At 38.2% G+C, this 18,693-nt stretch overlaps 1 protein-coding gene across 2 annotated transcripts in view; it reads right to left on the reverse strand.

Annotated features, from left to right (window-relative positions):
- CDH20 (cadherin 20) overlaps positions 1-18,693 on the reverse strand; it is a 220,711-nt gene that overhangs the window by 115,869 nt on the left and 86,149 nt on the right. The window lies entirely within an intron of this gene.

Consider the following 18,693-nt stretch of genomic DNA (forward strand, 5'->3'; position numbering starts at 1 on the left):
GTCTTTTTGGTAGAATGATTTATTTTCTTTTGAATATATATCCAGTAGTCGGATTGCTGGGTTGAATGGTAGTTCTGTTTTAAGTTCTTTGGGACGTCTCCAAACTCCTTACCACAGTGGCTGAATTAATTAACATTCCCACTAACAATGTATAAGCGTTCCCTTTTCTCCATAGCCTCACCAGCATCTGTTGTTTTGACTTTTTAATAGTAGCCATTCTGACTGGTGTGAGATATCTCATTGTGGTTTTGATTTTCATCATTAATAACATTTTCAAAAAAATGTAAGTACTGTAAATATTTTGGATCAGTTTATTCTGTGGATTTATTCTTTAAAGGTAACCTCTGCCTGTCTGTCTTCCTGTATCAAAAGTGTCAGAGCACCTCTGACAGGAGCACAGGTGCTTGGGGGAGAGTTACGCCCTCTCCAGGAACCTTTCTCCACCTTCTCTACATCTCCGAATTCACTCCTCTCTTTTTGCTGTCACAGCCCACATACCTGAGCACACATGATGCCAGAGAAGAAATTTGTTGTGTTCTTTAGAAACATTCATTGTCAGGGGAGTCAAGGGGAAAGAAAACAAAATAAATGGGCAGAAAAGCAATAAAGAATAGAGAACTAATGCAGAGTAGGACTAGGTGGACTAGCTATAGTTAAGTTCGAATGTAGCAGAGTTAGAAACCAGCCAGCCAAGCTGAAATGCACCTGTTTGATACCACTGATCTCACTTTCTAGCCTCAAAATATTTATTCTTAGTCATCCACAGGATTTTGCTCTACTGCTCAAATCCTCTCTTTTTGGTTGGAGCAATTTAATAAATTGTTAAATGAAAGCAATTTAGGCAATTCCACTTTGAGATTCCCTGTATTAGTCATTTAACCCAACGTGAAAGCATATGTGGACAGAATGAATAGGAAATTCACATGGGGGAAAGAGTAGAAGAAATAAAATCTATACTGAATAGTTTTATGGAATCCTAGAATTTGAGGACTAGAAAGGAACCTAGTCACTGTAATGGTCAACCTCTCATTTTATACATGAGCTGATGTCCAGAGAGGTAAAGTACCTTGCTCAAGGTAATGTGAATGCCAGAGCCAATATTTGAACCGAGGCTCCTGTCTCCAGGATATTATTCTTAACCCAGAACTTCATTTCTGCATAACCTCTTTGAACCGTTTGCCAGTGACTTTTGTGCAAGGAGGAATCAGGGAAATGTTGAAGTTACTTCCTATGGCACCAGCGGGGTTAACAAATCCTTTCAACATGAAAGCGTTTTAGGGTGCCTATTCAGCCTTTCATTTAACAATATTTAATAATGCCTATTGCAAGTTCCATATATTATACAGTAAGCACACAGGGCCAATAATATTTTATGCATTCTCATCAAGAGTGAAATTGTAAGGGCCATAAATGGCCTGATGGAAGAGGATGATGAGCATGGCAGCTCACAAATTACATTTGCTTGGCTCAAAGAGCTGAGAGACTGTGGACATGAACCCTTCTTGTCTGACAGGCCCCAGGGAGCTACCTGACAAGTGGGCAGAACATTTAAAGACATCTGCCGTTTATGTTTTGTTCTGCTCAAAGGCTGATGGTGGCAATGGAACGTTTGCCCTTGCCACACATTATTCTTTACTGCTTGAGTGTATTGAATATTAACTGTGGCTGTTGAACAGTTACCAAGTGCAGGACACTGTGCTAAGTACATTCATTTAACCATTATTTATTGAGTGCCTACTGTGTTCCAGGACCAGTTCTACTTGTTTTTTATTCCTCATGTTAACTTTATGATATAGGAACACATTTTTTATTCTTCATTTACACGCAAAGGAAATTGAGACTAGAGAGGTTAAATGAAATTCTGTGTCCCTAATTCACACGGCTATTTATTATCCCAGGCTGTGCTTTTAACTACCAATTATACAGCCTCTCTGGTCCTCAGAAAGTCTCCAGACTCAACACAGAACAGGAAAAGCCTGATTTTGTTGGCCAAGGCCCTCTTGAATGTGAATGGAGATGGTAGGTACCCACATGGTACAATCTGAGGTTCTGGGAAGAATCTCATGTCCCAAATAGTTTCTACCTAATGCCACAGTGCCTAAAAATCCCACAAATAGAAATACTTTATTTGGTATTATTACGCTAATGACTCTCAAATGTAAACACAGGCTGTATCCCCAGTTTAGACTTGCTGTATACTTAAAGCTGAATTTCCACAAGCTTCCTAGATGTTTCACAGGCATGTCAAACTCAGGTGTCTAAAACTGAACTTCATTAGTCATCAGGAAATGAACACTACAATGAGATAGCACTTTACATCCACTAGGATAGCTAGAATAAAAAGACATAATAACAAGTGTTGGTGAGGATGTGGAGAAGTTGGAACCCTCATGCTCTGCAGGTGCAAGTGTAAAATGCTGCTTTGAAAAACAGTATGGTGGTTTCTCAGAAGGTTACACATACAGTTACCCAGCAGTTTCACTCCCAGGTATTTATGTAAAAGAACTGAAAACATTATGTCTGTATAAAATCTTGTACATGAATGTTTATGGCAGTGCTATTCATAATAGCCAAAAGGTGGAAACAACCAAAATATTTGTCAACCGATGATTGGATACATAAAATGTGGTATAGCCGTATAGTTGAATATTATTCAGAAATGAAACGAAGTCCTAAAATGTGCTACAAAACAGATGAACCTTGAAAATGTTACGCTAAGTAAAAGAATTAGAGTGACCACATACTATATATGATTTTGTTTATATGAAATGCCCAGAATAGGCAACTTGACAGATGCAGAAGGTAGATTAGTGGTTTCTTAGGGCTGTGGTGGTGAGTGTGTAGAAATGGGGGAGTGATTGTTAATGTGTGCTGGGTTTCTTTTTGGGGTATTGAAAATGTCCCAAAAGTAATTGTGGTGATTGTTGCACAACTTTGTGAATATATTAAAACCATTGAATTGTACACTTTAAATGGGTGATTTATATAGTGTTTGAATTCTACATATATATTTTATATTTATGCTATATTTTAATATAATACATAAAATATATAATTTAAAGCTGTTTTTTATAAACCTGAATTTACTTGTCCTATGTCTACCTGTGAATCTGCTGCTTCTGATATTTCCTCTTTCTGGGATAATGGCATCCCTCCTGCATTTCCTGGCTGTATTGTGTGTTCTTTATAAGGGCCAACTTCTTATTTCCGTTTATCTACCTGTATCTAGCATTATGCCTGGCCTGTGTTAGGTTCTCTTTGTGATGCAAACTGTCCTGGGAAGGGCAGAAGCATTTTTCTCTGTGCCATGGAGATCCTGGACAGTCTGAGAGTCCTGAGAACCTAGGAGAGGAGGGCACATTGAAAGGAGAGAAAAGGGCAGAGTATGGGATATGCTAGGTATTGACAACATCCTGCCTACATCACAATTTTGCCTGGGATTGGTCCTGTGTGTAGTATATAGAGGAAGTATTTTGTAATGGACAGAATGTCAGCCTTGCTCAAGATCACGGAGATAGTAAATGATGGGGCCAGGGTGTGAACCCAGCTGGGTGACCTGAATAACTCTTTTTCCCCTGAAATTTCCTACAGATCAATTTCCTGATCTGTAGAAAAAGGACAGTAAGTCTTATGTATAGGAATTGTGAAGATTTAATGAGAATGCACATAAAGTTGTCTGTAATATGGGGGAAAATATTTTGTCACTGTTGTCTTTATATTATTATTTTGACTTTTAGTTCTGTTCCCAGACACTGTCATAATAAAAGGGTAAACACAGGAACTCTAGGAACTGTGTGTTTTCTGTCTCAGTCCTTATCTTAGACATCTAAGAGAAAATATTCTGAAGGAACTGTGAAGATGTATAAAAATTAGAAATAAATTCAATTAACATTCACTTTATGGGTCAAAATGTCCTGCTGCATCATGATTTTTATTTGTGTTATAATAATACTTCTCATCATCCTTAGCTCAATAATTAATAAGCTGTAGGAGGAAAACTTCATGACAAATTAAGACTCAGGAAGAAAGTTCTGGCTCAGGGAGCTTGGGGTGCAGGCACAGTGACCAGCCCACAGACCTCATGGACCACCAGACCTCCGAGGACAAATTTTGCAGCAGGGAGAAGTGGGTAAGTGTCTACGTCACTCTGCCTCCTGTCAGTTGTGAGGCCTCTTGAGGCCTCAGTTTCCCTATCGGTAAGAATCAGGTAATTCTGATAGCTCCCTTACAGGGCCTGAGGTGATAAAGTGAAGTTACCATGCAAAATACTTACTACAGTGTCTGGCACTTAGTTAGCATTTAATAATTGTGCTGAATTCTGAAGGATGTTATATGGTGGTTTGCCACCATATAACCTGTACAATAAATACAGAATTCCATACCGCGTTTTCTAACAACTTACCTTCACATCAGTTCAACAGGTATCTATCATTGCCTGTAATGCCAGGGGCTGTGCTAGCTGGCTCTATCGGGGACTTCTTCTAATAGATGAAATGGGCCAATTAACTGACAAGATTTACGTCATCAAGCCTCCTTTCACTGATTTTACACACATCGTGGTTTTCTTTTCATATAGAATGCTATGTGAAAATACATCTAGAAACACACAGGCTGCTTATGTCCTGTGTCATATGTCACAGTATAAAGGGCTGTTACTGCTCAGATTTGGAGGCCTAAAAGAGCACATACACGTATGTAGTCCCCAAATAATCAGCTGTCCCAGACCTTTCTTTAGCGAAAATCTGGTCAAACACCCATGAACTGAATACCTTCTCTGTGTTGTATTGATTCTACCTCTCAATTTGTTTTGAAGGTTCTGTTTTCTAAGAGTAAACAGAAGTGACATTTTCTATACTGTTTCCTGGGTTCTTATTTCTCAGTTGGGAAAGCCAATACAAGCCTAAACCCTGCTCTTGAACAGCACAGTGACAACAGCAAACGACATTTTCCCAAATAGAACAGCAAACACCAGGAGGGACAAGTGCCCAGATAAAATTCAGAAACCACCTTCTATTCATATTTTGGTGATAAATACTATATTCAGCTTAGATTATTCCTTGGAGCTCATCAGTCTTCAAGATCAAACCGGGACCCAGAAGGTACATGTGGGTGAAGAGCTGGTGTTTATGAAAGCAAGGGCATCCAAGGATATCACTGGCGTCGTGTTTCTACTTTGAAGTGGCCCCACATATTTTCATGCGTGAGACTGAAGTTTAAAAATCCTAGGGAAGCCTGTAATCCCAGCACTTTGGGAGGCCGAGACGGGTGGATCACGAGGTCAGGAGATCGAGACCATCCTGGCTAACACGGTGAAACCCCGTCTCTACTAAAAAATACAAAAAACTAGCCGGGCGAGGTGGCGGGCGCCTGTAGTCCCAGCTACTCGGGAGGCTGAGGCAGGAGAATGGTGTAAACCCGGGAGGCGGAGCTTGCAGTGAGCCGAGATTGCGCCACTGCACTCCAGCCTGGGCGACAGAGCGAGACTCCGTCTCAAAAAAAAAAAAAAAAAAAAAAATCCTAGGGAAATAATTCCCAGAGTGTGTCTAAAGTAGAGGCAATACGTGATGTTTATTAATTATGTTTTAACACATATTTGTCTTGATTATATTTCAAAATAAAAAATGTGATACAAAGAAATAAACACCAAAAATGATAATACAGATCTAGATTTCATCACAAACTGTTCTGTATTTTGTTGAACAAAACACAGGGTGCCCATACTGGAATGTTTGACTAGACATATATTAATAATAACACCTGCCATTTATTTTGCACCTATTTTGTGTTTGGCACGGTGATCAGTGATATATATATACACATTATCTTGTTTAATCCTGACATTATAATTTTTTTAAATAATAATAAATAACACACCATTTATCCCCATTTTACAGATGTGAAAACTGAGGTCTGGAGAGTTAACTCATTCAAGGTCACATAGCCAAGTCAAGAAGATCTTAAGTCTATCTTTAAGATATACACTTATCATTTTAGAGTCATTTTAGATTTACAGAAAAGTTGCAAGGATGTTACAGAGTTCTCATATACCCTATTCTTAGTTTCGTCTTATATTACTATGGTACATTTGTACTAATGAACAAATATCAATACGTTGTTATTAACTAGTCCATACTTTAATGGACTTAAATTAATTAGTTAATGAATCAATATTGATACATCATTATTAACTAACGCCCATACTTTATTTGGATTTCCTTAGTGTTTACCTAACGTCCTTTGTCTGTCCCAGGATCCCATCCAGGCTATATTTAGTCATGATATTTCCTTCATTTCTCAGACTTTCATTGTCTTTGATGACTTTGGCAATTATGATGATATTTTGTAGGATGTCCTTCAGTTTGGGTTTGTCTGATATTTTTCTTGCAGTTACGCAGGAGTTACAGAGAGATTTCTCACTGTGGAAGGGGAGGTTGCAGGAAGGCAACATGGAATGCTAGAAAGAACTATGTGGTGCTGGATGAGTCCAAGACAGAAGTATGAACTCGTATTTAGCTTAACACAGATACAGATGGATAGAAACAGAGAGGTATAGATACATAAGTCTACAAGTTCACATACATATATTTCCTATGTGTTGCTTGAGAGAGCCTAGAAGTAACAAAACCCTTGTAGACACAAGGACACCTAGGACCCAGATCTTGGTTTCCAGCACTCTTCTCCAGGAAAAGGAACTAGGGCTCCTGGAAGAAATGGCTGATTCTAGGATTGGGGCAAGAAACACCCAGGATAGACCTGGAAGGTCTTGTACTTCAAGAAAGTAAGAAAGTGCTTGAAAAATGCATGCCAAAGGGTCACAAGAGCCAATCTGGAAGAGCTCCCAATGGCCAAAGCTGGAACAATTTGAATAGTAAAATAAATGATATAGTATTGGATTATAACCCAAAGTATACAATGAATATCCGTTAGTTCATACTGAAAAAAATTCTTCATAAATTAAATGGGAGAGAAGGGACAAATCTCACTGCAAAATAATTCCAAATAATGTGTGTATATACTTTGCTTTCAAAGATGTGGAGCATAACTTCTAAGTCCTTAAATGTGGGCTTCAGAGTAACTTCCTTCCAAAGAGTACAGTATGGAAAAACAGTAATTTTATAGTGGAGAAACCTGACAACAGTGTGTCAGCAAGGTGAGCAAGGTTAACATCAACAGTGATGCCATGTTGATACTATCAACATGTATCCTGATATGATGTGATGAGAATAGTAAGTTACCTCTGTGGTCTTCTCCTTTCATGGCTTACCTCTGAAATCAACTGACTGGTAGTTACTGAGGATCCTATGTAGACCCATCACTGAACGAAAAAAAGTAGAGGGATATATTCCTATTCTCAGAGAGTTTATAATCTAGATACTGTGTAATCCAGATACTGTGAGATAAAATGCTTGTAAGCATGACCAAAACCAAACTGCAAACAATTCAGACTTTTTTTTTCAAAGTAGAATAAAATAAAATAAAATAAAATAAAATAAAATAAAATAAGATGCCTAGGAGTAAGGGGACAATAAAAAAACCAGGAGTGGATATTCGACTCTGGTTGCTGAGCCCCTCCATAGAGCCATGTGCTGTCAGAATGACCCCCGTGGTTTGCCTCTGAAGTTATAGCTCCCTTGAAGTTACATGTATATGTGACACAATATATAGGAGCCAAAGTATCAGGATGTTTACAGTCCTCTTTTCAGAGTACCCACTACAAAGGAACATAGTTTGTTGAAATCTGAGAAGGTATTATTTCAGCGAAGAAATAATAATTGTAAATCGTCACTGTTTGTCTGAGAAGGGACAGCTTCTCAAATGAACTCCTCAAAGCATCTCTGTGCTCTTGATTTGAAGGCATTTTATTGGGAATTGGACAGAATTGCCGAAGTGATGTAACTCTTGTGGAGAGAATCGGGGGAGACGAGGCTGTCCAGGTGTGCTGGGGAGAAGAGGTGGGTAGAGTGTTCTGGACTTCCGACTTCCTCCAGGTAGTTTGGAGAAGATAAGCCAAATTTGACAAAAGCTAAAAAAAATAAATTGTGGCTACAGTAGAAAAACGTGATTTCTCTTTGGAGCTGAAGTCATGGGAGAAGTTGAGTTGGCTTGCTATGTACTTGAACAACATACATAATAATTGTGATTATTTTGGGGGTTATAAAAAACAGAAAGGTCAGAAAACACACGCAAACAATCTCATCCTAAAGCCAACTTTTAGTCAGGTTGGAACAACTGTGAGAGGAAATGCAACTCTCAGAAGTAGGTTTCTTGCAAAATTCCCAAATGTAGTCACAGAATCAACACTCAGTACAATGGTCTGTGTTTGGGATGAGGACAATTAAACAAAGTCTAAAGACATGTGAATTAGCATTTTAAAAATCCAGCACATTATGATTTTCCTAAAATTTCTCCTTGTTTGAAATGAAAAAGAACCATGACTGTAGCAATGGAGTCAAAAACTTGTGATTTTTTGCATACTCCCACACTTCTCAGAAATTCGATAAAACCCCCTTCACCACCCAGAAATTCCTACATAACGCTCTCCACTGATGTGTGCCCTAAGATATGTTACAGGGTGTGGTGCTGTGGAGGCTAACCGAAGCTGGGAACTACTGTGGCATAGACAAGTGGTACTCATTAAAAATAAAGAAAAGAAGAGGGGGCATAAAGTTGAGCCTTGGCATATTCTTAAATAGGTGTTCTAGCGTAAACCTGTATCAGGAATGGCTGGAGGACTGGTGGGTGGGCCCCTATGGGTCTGTTTTGTTGGAAAGATCTAAGAGAATTTGGATAATTTTATCTCAGAGGAAGAGGTGAAATGCACATTTCAGAGGAAAAAGTGTTTCAGGAACCATGGGCTAGTGTCTGAGAGATGTGGTGATTCTGTGCAGAGTCCATCTGTGTCTTCCCAACCACTGTGAACTGATACTTGAGTTCTATCCAAAGTAAATGAGGCAGGCACAATGGAAGAACCAATGGAAGCTAAGAGAGCTGAGATATTGAGATGCAAGGTGTCAGTGTTGATGGGGATCGTCTACAGTGATGGGAAATGGAGCTCTTAACCCAATAGCAAGACCCTCATTATCAGGCACAGGAGACCCCAGCAGCCATCTGTGGCTGTGCTACCACTTACGCACATGCACTGCAGGAGCCATCACCACAATGAACCAGATTGGAGGAGGAGGAAAATGGCCCATGATGTCCCAGGGGTTTCAAAAGCGTTCATTATGGAGCACACATGAGACACTGGGGCTGCCTACACTTCTTTGGTAGTAATGTTAAGGTGATAGTAGGTCAGAGTTGCTGTACCATGGGTAAGAACAGAGCCCGAGAAATCTCTTACTTGATTGCAGATTCCATTTTTATACCACCCTGACACCTCCCCACCCTATACTCAGCAGGTAAAAAGGATTACTTGGGAAACACAGGATTCGTTCCTTTTATTCCTTGAAAGGGACTCAAGGGAGGGAGGAAAGAATGTCTCTTCTTTTTGCTTTTTTAGCTTTAAATGTCATCAGCTGGTGCCAATCTTACAGCATTTGATGTATTTTTATCCTCCTGTCTAGAGTGTAAGTTTGTGGAGGGGGCTGTATCTTTATCTTTCTATCTTTAACACCCAAGACAACACCAGAAACCAAGTATGTGCTCAGCAAATCTTGTAGGTGAATGGAAGATGTCTAACATAACGCTGGCATTGTTTTAGAAGCTTTATTTAGGCTTAATTTTAACCTCCTTTGGAATTTCGTTTTTGTAGAGAAGAGGGAAACCTGGCCAGCTTTTCAAAAGTTTTTCTTAGAACCGCAGAGCTGGAGGGGATTTTAGAGATCATGCAGTTTAGCACTACATACAGCGTGATCAACCAGCTAGTGCTGTGAACTGTTTATCAGTTTGTGATAAGAGAAGCACAGAAATAGAAAACATTTAGAAATTTTATTGTGATTTGACACTGCTGCAACAGCCAATCATGCAATCTGTTTTAAGTATTTCATCTTTGCAGTGTTATTAAAGTCGTCTTGCTTTATGAAGGATAGGAAATGAAAAGAACAAAGGCTCTGACTTTTTGGTAGTCTCAGACAAAAGTTTGAGACCACGTTTGTAGTTAGTTCTCTACCTTTTCGGTACGGCATAATGGTTAAGCACATAGGCCCTGAAGCAAGGCTATAAAGGTGGGAATCATGATTCCTCTGCTTTGTAGGTGGGTGACCTTGGGCAAATGATTTAAATCTCTGTTCCTCACTTTGCTATAAAATGGGTTATAATAAATACAAACATGTTAGTATGTACTTCACTGGGTTGTCATGAAGGTAAAATGGGTTGAAACATTTAAAACAGAATGGGGCCTTCCACATAGCAAATGCCTTACAATTATTGGTCGATATTAATTACACAGGTTAAAAACTAGACTTAGGGAAGTGAACAGAAATCTACATTCCCATACTTCTCAGTAGACTCTTCTTTCTTGATCCTATTTCCTCTCTTTATCCCAAATCTCCCCTTACCAACAGTAATAATATTTTCTTAATTATTCTGTCCTTGCCTCTCATTCTGTTCTGACCCAATTTGCTCTGCGTCCCCTTCACACTGTTACTTCTTAAAACATGCTTCAGTCATTGCAGTCTCAGTCAGGCCCCCAATTAACTGATCACAGACCCAACGACTGCGCCCCCTCGTTTGGGGCTCTGATTTCCTTGCTGGAGTCATCACAGAGATTACCAGGGATGCGTGATGTCCTGACAGAGCACAGAGACTCTGCTGCTTAACAAAACCACGAGGACGTGTCCCAGGAACACTGCAGCAAAGATGAGCAGTGGCTGCAGATGTTTATGAAAATTATGACTGACTGCCCTGCAAAGCAAATGAATCATACAATATGCTGCTGATGCAGGCCATTAAGTCAGTCCTTGTGGGACAAGCAATACTGCCCTGTCATGGAGAGAACACTGGGAGTCAGTGGGCAGATGTATGAATTCTACTCAGTCTCCACCCATGCAAAGGAACTGATTTAACCGTAAGGCTGCAGTTAGGGAGCCTTACTAAGGTTTTGTTGGAAAGCAAAACAAGCAAATAAACTGAAAAACGGCTCCCTTGCCAGTTTGCTAGGTCTGTTAAAAAATTCTATATTTTGAGAAGATAAAGAACGCCATTTTCCTCCTATAATCCTTCTCCTCCCCTAAGGCTTTGAAGAGCCATTTTCAAAGCACTTCTAAATTTTATGTCCTTAGCCCTCTTGTACGCCATATTGTATTTCTTACAAAATGATTGAGGGAGAGCTGGTTGTATACTAGGCCCTGTTCTAGAGCTTTACGTTTGTTAACTCATTTGATCCTCATAACAACCTAGAAAAGGGGCTCTCTTCTTGCCCATTTTATTTTATTTTATTTTTTGGAAAGGAAGAAGTAAAATGACTTTATTTCCAGATGACACAATAGTATATATAGAAAATCCCAAAGAATTAACACAAAATAAAACAAAACAAAACAAAAGCTATGAGAGGTAATGAATGAGTTCAACAAAGTTGCAGGATACAAGATGAACAAATGAAAATCAGTTGTGTTTCTGTACACTTGCAATGAACTATTTGCAGATTAAATTCCATTTGTAATAGCATCAAAAAGAATGAAGTACTGGGAGTGTTGCTGTCTTAACAATATTTATTAAGTCTTCCAATCCACGAACATGGAACATGTTTCCATTTATTTAGGTCCTTAATTAGTTATTTTTAAAGAAAAATTATTTCAATAATTTTTGGGGAACAGGTGGTTTTTGTTTACATGGATAAGTTCTTTAGTGGTTATTTCTGAGGTTTTTGGTGTATCCGTCACCTGAGCAGTATACACTATATACCCAATGTGTAATGTTTTATTACTCACTCCCCTCTCCTTTCCCTGGAGTCCTCAAAGTCCATTATATTATTCTTGTGCCTTTGCATCCTCATAGCTTAGCTCCCACTTATAAGTGAGAACATCCAATATTTGGTTTTCCATTCCTGAGTTACTTCACTTAGAATAATGACCTCCAACTCCATCCAAGTTGCTGAAAAATTTGGGTCACCGAATGCTGCAGTGAGTTGGGAAAAACATGCTCTGGGCAGGCCTTTGCTGTGGTTACCTGGGCACCACCATCTGAGGGGCGGTGAGAGAGGCACTGGGCCCTACTCATGCCTCAGCCCCATCGGCGGCCCTTTATACCCCTTCTTCTGTATCTCTGTCTCCTTCAGAGCTTCTCTGAGGATAGAGGATACTTTCCTTTCCATGGGGCTAAAGTTCCCATCACTTCCCTGTCTGTCTTCCTGTGCTGGAGAACAAACCTAAACAGGAGGGTCAGGGAAACTGAACTGTAAATACAGACCCTATGATCTGACATAAGCCACTCTGGGACTTTAGTTCCCCTCAACATACCTCAGCTTTGTCTTGCATCTTCAGTAAGACGTTTTCAGGAGGTGGGCAGGGAAGGAAGGAGTTGAGATAGACCTAGACCTAGAGCCGGAGTGAGTGTGAGAGAGAGAGAGAGTGGGGGAGGGGGAGAGAGAGAGAGAGAAGGGGGAAAGGGGGAGAGAGAGGGAGAGGCACTGGAAGAAGGAGAAAAAAATAAAGAACCCATCAAGTAATGAAAGACATTTTAGAAGCTCAAGAAACTAATTATTAATCCAATTATTGATTTGTTTTCTCTCTGGTTAAAAATTTGAGATGAGAATACTGAGGAATTTCCCAAAATGGTTTGTGGCCCAGGGCTAGGTTCTTATTTCCTATCTTTTATTGTTAGAAAACAAAAATATGGAAGAAGAAGAAGAAATACGTGAGTTAAAATTGTATTAGCCAAGGGTAGGTTCTTTTATCAGGTTGGATTCCAGTATTATTCCAATGATACTAAGAAGTCTACTTCAAAGTAAATATGCAAAAGAATATGCATTTTGAGAAATGTTTCTTCACACACTACATTGACTAATTCTAAATCAATGCTATTTGACATTAAATAAAATTGGTACATACAAATTCTAGATGCATGAGATCTCAGTAATCACTGTATATTTTACAATTTTCCGTAGCATGACGAATGTTGTATTGATTGAGAAGGGCATAGTCTCTAACCTACAGCAAATTAAGTCTAATTTAAACACAAATAATAATCAGTGCTAACACTGCCATGCTTTCCAATGCTCAGAGAGACACATTTTGGTTTCTGTTGGCCTCCCATTTAGTAAACATTGCACAAGATGGCAGGCAAGTCTTCAGTGCTTGTAGCACACTGCTTGTAAACACGAGTTGATTAAGTCTGCTGATGAAATGCTCGCTGTAGCTAACAATAATCTATTGTATATTTCAAAATAAACGAACTAGAAGAGAGGACTTGAAATGTTTCCAACACAAAAAAAGTCCTAAATGTTTGAGGTGATAGATATCATAATTGCTCTGGTTGGATCATTACACATAATATGCATGTATCAAAATATCATGTGTAACCCATAAATATGTACAATTATGTATTAGTAAAACAAACAAACATAGTTGAAGACACCGTCACGCATACTCAAGTCTGCATAGAATGCAGTGCTGGAGGTTGTCTTGCTGCCATTTTTTTGATGAGCGTAGGAGGCAAAGAAGGGTATACTTGCCAGAGAATGAAGGAAGATAAAATTAGAAAAAAGTATAAACATTTAGAAAGGATTAACATCTTTGAAAATGATATCATTGTCTCTGTGCATATGCTATACTCTTTAATTAATTTTTGTATTTTAGAAAACTATAAAACACTGTCACATTGAAAGAATTTAATCTAGCATTTGGAAGTGAAATATAGACAACTTATATTAAGTAAAATAATTTTCCGGAACTTCAGATTTATAGAATGAGATAAAAAACTTTGAATTTAGCAATTTTTTTTTTTTTTTTTAATGGGGAGAAGGCTGAGGAGAAGCAGGAACAGGGAGTCTGATATGCGTCATGATTAAACAGTGGCTTTTACTGCTAGATGTTATAAAATGTAGCATAGATCTATTAAATTAAAAAGAAAAAAAAAAGAAATTTCCAGAGAGTCAGCCTGGACTTAATAGATGCTTAATCTTGTAGTATAGCATATTCAGGGGAGTTAGGGTAGAGGTAAGATAGGGCCTTGGCCCTGATGGATGATGCAGAGATTATTGACAGACAAGTGAGTGGGATTGTACTATGAAACTATGACTCTCAGATAAGTGAGTTCTTCACAAGAAGGCATGAATCCTCAGACACACTTACAGGAGCTCAAGATGGAAGAGGGTCCAGGCTGTGTCTCTGTAACACTAAGTACTCTGATGGGGGCTACCCTAGCTGGGCTGACAAGAGAGACCCTGAGAAGGCAGGGCGCCCTCCCCAAATCATTCTCCCTGCACTCTGTGTACCTCATTCATCTGCATCTTTGATGCTGATCTCAGGCTGCTGACCACATTCTTACTGGTCTGCACTTCACGTGATTCTGCACCTCCCCAAGATTTACCCTGTTTCTTCTCCCATTGGACCAGCCGTTGAATATTCTTGATAAAAAGAACAGAAAGAAATAAAAACCAACTGATAATGATAAAGTTGTATTTTTATTTAGTAGCTAAATAATTTGCCTACCCACAAGACTTATCCTAAATTACAAAAATAACAATTGTGCTATCTGTGTAAAAGAGAATTCCCTTATAAACGTAGTCAAAAGCAAAATACAATCATTGGAACTATTTTCTCCTACTCTTTCATAAAATTTACATTAGATGAGTCATGGACAGTTTTATTTATGAATTATAGGCTCGTTCACACTTGGTAACTATTGTGTAGAAAAAGTATATATAAATATATTTTATTTTATATATTTAAAACATTTAACAAAAATATTTTTTGTTCTCTTTTTATATTGTGTACTGTGAATAATTTCTTATTAAATGTCATGTAATCAAAAGCTCACAGTATGATAATCTTTTTCAGAGTCTTGGCTCCCATGCTGAGTAAAAATACTTCCCTGAACATAGGAATGGTTTGAGGTTTTTTAGAAAATGTAATGCGCAGTTATAACTGTGGAGTTTTCTTCTGGTAACAGCTTCTCCTAAAAACAGAGTAAAGGTCAACAGAACTGCCTGGCTAACTAGAAAGTAATTAGAAAAATTCTCATAATTTGGCTATTTATTTATTTATTTTACTTGTAGCAACATTATTTTTCCCAGTAAAACACTAATTTCTAATTTAACAATATCAAGACAGAGGAGGACAGTGTGGAAAGACAAAAAGAGAAATTGACAACCCATAAAGCAGCTTATAAAGAACTGATAGTTTTCCTTTTGCCTGGAAACTGCTGGTTGCTTTCCCTGCAGCTGAGTTAGATAAGCTCAGAAGAATATTCTTGAAAGAGAAATGAAATATATGTTTAATTATGTCTTTAAGCTTATGTAGGAAATCACTTTTCTGTCCCATGGAGCTAAAAAACCACTCGTGTTAATTTAATAGTGAATTTCGTGTTTTTTTTTAAATATTACCATCCTCATTAAGGTCCATGAATGCATGGACTTGAAGCCATATTAATCCCAAATCAATATGCTTCTTTTGTTATTTTACATATTAAGTACAGTAAGCATGGTACTGTACAGATTTTTGAAAAGTTGCTTGAAAAATGAGCTCATTGTATGATATGAATGTTATTGAAAATGGAATTTGTGACTATTTAGATGAAAACTCCTGATTTCCTCCCCCCCATTGACACTAATCAGATCAAACAAAATTTTTCCAGTAGAATTGGAATTAATTCTATGTTATGTGCCCCTCTGGAGAAGCAAGACTCACGATTATCTGTCTATCTATCTGTCTATCTATCTCTCTCTCTATCTATCTATCTGGTTTATTATTGATACATATTAGGTATATATATTTTTGAGGTACGTGTGATAATTTCATGCATTCATATAATCAAATCAGGTCAATTGGTATATATATCTACCACGCCAATTATTTATTCTTTTTTTATGCTATAGACATTCAAAATATTATCTTCCGGCTATTTTGAAATGTATAATTGAATCATATTAACTGTAATCACTCTACTGATCTATTGAATACCAGGTGATAGTTTATATTTGTGAGAGACCCACAAATCCAGGAATAGAGCTGTACACTTTATAATTATAAATGACATGATTAGATAGTGAAACCTTTAAGCCTGATTGCCAGAGACTCGGAGATTTAGATCTGGGACTTCTTTTTTTGGAATATAAAGTAGGAGTTATGCCTCTGGTGATAACAGTGAATTTGCAAAGATAATAAGAATATTATTAATTTCATTAAGTGACATTTATCTTCATGGTCCATGGATTAGATTACACTAGTTTTTAATGTTGCAATATTTTTGCTATCTCTTTGTTTTACTTCTCTGCTTCATTTATTTACAAAAAATTTCTCGAACATTATTTTAGACACCATTTCATTAATTTTACCACTCTAACTGTTGATCAAATAATGTCAAGTGTAATCGTTAGTTATTTAAGTTTGAAAAGAGCAAGGTCATGACCCTCTCCCTTTGTTCTTTATAGTTGACAAAATTTTAGTATGTACTATTATTATTCTTTTGGAGACAGTAACACTCTGTCACCCAGGCTGGAGTGCAGTGGTACAATCTCAGCTCCCTGCAACCTCTGCCTCCCAGATTCAAGTGATTCTCCTGCCTCAGCCTCCCAAGTAGCTGGGATTACAGGCACACCACCACGCCCAACTTATTGTTGTATATTTAGTAGAGACAGGGTTTTGCATGTTGGCCAGGCTGGCCTCGAACTCCTGACCTCAGGTGATCTGCCCACCTCAGCCTTCCAAAGTGCTGGGATTACAGGAGTGAGCCACCGTGCCCGGTTGGATTTTTTAATAGGGTTTTTTTGCAGAATCAGCAAGGAATGTGGTGATGAGTAGGAGTCAGTCTCAGCATTGCAATTCCTTGCCAGAGTACAAGCTGCAAGGGAGGCCTCATTCTGTCCTGTGCACCATTGCAGTTCCAGCCCCAGGCACAGCACCTCTCCCCTGGAAACCAGTCAAAAATTTTTTTGAAAGGATAAACCAGTCAGGAAATGAAAACTAATATCAATTCCTATTCTAATGTTTAGGTTACTAACTTGGTAGACTGTGAGTACTATGCATAAATTAGAGCTGAATTTCAGCAAGTATATTGAACAGTTTGCATATGATTTCTTTGCAGGGAAGAAAAGTGTGTTAGGTTACAATATAGTTACTCCAGAGCCTGGCCCATGGAAGTCACTCAAAAAATATTTGTTGGAAAAAAAAAAAAAAAAGCCTGTGAAGACAGGCTGAATGACATATTGTTGTGCTCCTACTTAAATCATTTTTGTTGACATGAATGAAGACATTCATCAGTTAGGTTAGTAGCAGACTTACAGTTAACAAACAGCTCAGTGGGCTGATGGAACAGGCAAAATTAAAAGGAATAATGCAAACACTCAGTAGCCAGCTTTAAAAAGTATAAAAAATATAGGCTGAGAAAGATGTACTGTTTCAGTAGTTAATGTAAGCAAGACTTGAGATGTAGTTGATTGCAAACTCAATACGAATCAACAATATTGTGAGGTCACTACCAAAATATAAATGTGATATGGGACTGCATTAATAAATGATTAATGTTGGATCTGTGGTTCACAAAATCTTTGACCTTGTGTACGTATTGCATGCCTGTGTATTTTGGTGGGGGATGGGGGGCAGAAAAGCTCCTATCTTTTGTTAGATTCTCAATAAGAACAGTGACTCACAAAATATTAAGATCTACTAGCTCAGAACAAGGTAGGTAATAGTTCTATTTTGTACACAGGTCAGGTCAAAGTACACTTGTATCATTATAATCAGTTATTGGAAATACATTGTAAGACAGACATTGATAAATTGACGCATCTCTAGGAGGCAAGCTGGGATAGTGAAAGGTCTGAAAATCAGGACCTGTAAAGATAGAATTAAAGGAACCGGAGAGTATTGAAGAAGAAAAGGTTTTACAAAAATATTCCATATGACTTCAAAAAAGTAATTGTTTCAGATTGGGAAAAGATACAAATACTGATATATAAACTATTGGTGAGAATGTGAGGAAATGGAGGTTCTCATAATCTGCTAGTGGGTGTAAAATTGCTTGGTTGTATTGCAGAGTAATTTGCTATTATCAATACTTTAAAAAGGCACATTTGTTTATACATAATTTTGAAAACTTTTGTATACAAATGAATATACACAAAGGTACAGACACACACACATAAAAACATTTACAAGGATGTTTACTCTGGCAGTTTTATTAATTGCCCTTCACTGAAAATACCCACCTGTAATCCCAGCAGTTTGAGAGGCTGAGGCAGTAGGATTGCTTGAGGCCAAGAGTTTAAGACCAGCCTGGGCAATACAGCAAGACCCTGTCTCTACAAAAAAATTTAATAATTAGCCTGGCCATGGGGGTGCACACCTGTAGTCTCAGCTTCTCAAGAGGCTGAGGCAGGAGGATCACTTGAGCTCAGGTGTTCCAGAGTACAGTGAGCTATCATTGCACCACTGCACTCCAGTCTGGGTGACAGAGCAAGATCGTGTCTTAAAAAGAAGATATCCTAAGGGTGTATCGCAATTATGTTGTATACATGGCATAGCTATGGAATACCATGCAGCAGTTAAAATGAAAGAAGATATATGGGTTCTGATGTATAGAGATCAAGATTTACCA

The sequence above is a fragment of the Chlorocebus sabaeus genome, chromosome 18, assembly GCF_047675955.1.
Source record: "Chlorocebus sabaeus isolate Y175 chromosome 18, mChlSab1.0.hap1, whole genome shotgun sequence".
Classification (NCBI taxonomy): Eukaryota; Metazoa; Chordata; class Mammalia; order Primates; family Cercopithecidae; genus Chlorocebus; species Chlorocebus sabaeus.